Below are 1356 nucleotides of genomic sequence, written 5' to 3'. Positions count from 1 at the left end.
TCTGTTACATGCAACACATGGGAACCGCTTTTAACAGAAATTCATCGATCCCCCCCAAACTTTTTTTATTATAAATAAAGGTATCAAAATAATCCTGAAAATATTTTTATACTACTAGTCAGCACCCACACCACTTTAAAATTTAACACAATTTGTGACAATATTCATTGTACCTGCTATTTTAAATAATGTCAACTGCAGCTCTTTCACTAAGCAAGATGGCTAAAGCATGCCAATTCTGTTTGTCCTTCTTGGGATTTTTACTTTTCAGAAAAGTACGTTTCCACTGCCATCTCACATGTCTCGCCATGCTTGCATCTTGAAAACCTGAATCCTAGTTGGAGCACTCCAGGTTAATGTTTAAATGACAGTGTCTCAACAAGAGAAAGAAAAATTGTGCTACATTCTTCCTCCCGTTACCTGAAAACATACATACATTACATATATTAAATATATTACAAATGTCCAGGTCACGTATCCCAGCTGGAATTCTTTACTGAATGTGTGGATATTTTGCATTGTGATGTTTAGTCAAGACACTGATATGAGTAGAAGGTTGTTGATTTAAAGGAAGTCTGAGCTCCCTTAACTGTTCTATGTTTGTTCTTCTGGTGGCTGTAGAAGCTTCATGTTTGCTTTGGACGCCACTGGACGTCTTAGCTCTTGAAGTATAACTTGAATGCTACATGAATTTTGCCATTTTGCTACTACTAGTATGCTCTGTGCAGCCATCATTCCACTGGTATTATTTATCCCATTCTTATTAATTTTTGTTACAAATCTGATGGAGGAGCTTCTGGGTATTTAGGGCCACATTCTACTTTCAGGCTATATGTTCTATTCTATAATTTGTCCTTGGGAGCCCAATAATCATGCCTGTCCACTTTGTAAGTGTCATATCTTCATCATCTTCAAGGCCCTAGCTAACTGTACCATCACCTACTCCTTTTTGTCCTTCTTTGAGTTCTTCCAACAAGCAAAAACTACGAGGAATTTTAACTCCTGTGGAAACCACCATCTTCACCTGCAGCCCAAGGCAGCTGCTACATGTATGGGACAACCGCCAAAATGAAATTTTAATTTCAATTATTATACTTTTAAACACAATTTCTCTTTCATTCCTTTTTATAGTAGCTATTCTTAAAATTGATATTCTATATTGGGTAACACATTGTTCTCATACTTTTCTGTAAGTTTTGGACATGGATTTTTTAGTTCTCTGAAGATATTTAAGACAGTTAATTTAAGCCTTTGTCTAGTAAATATAACACCTGGGCTTCCTAACAAGAGTTTCTGAGGACTGCTTTTTTTATCTCTATATTTATGTGCTATTTCTTCTTATATTTACTGTTTTCC

General features: G+C 35.7%; 1 pseudogene; it reads right to left on the bottom strand.

Annotated features, from left to right (window-relative positions):
- Positions 1 to 585: 585 nt before the first annotated feature.
- Positions 586 to 1018, bottom strand: LOC149121003 (ubiquitin-conjugating enzyme E2 variant 2-like; annotated as a pseudogene).
- Between the last annotated feature and the right edge of the window lie 338 nt (positions 1019 to 1356).

Source organism: Oryctolagus cuniculus, chromosome 18 (assembly GCF_051225735.1).
Source record: "Oryctolagus cuniculus isolate XC-2025 breed Fujian yellow rabbit chromosome 18, ASM5122573v1, whole genome shotgun sequence".
Taxonomy (NCBI): Eukaryota; Metazoa; Chordata; class Mammalia; order Lagomorpha; family Leporidae; genus Oryctolagus; species Oryctolagus cuniculus.
The sequence above is the reverse complement of the archived record's forward strand: the minus strand, read 5'-3'. Positions and strand labels throughout refer to the sequence as shown.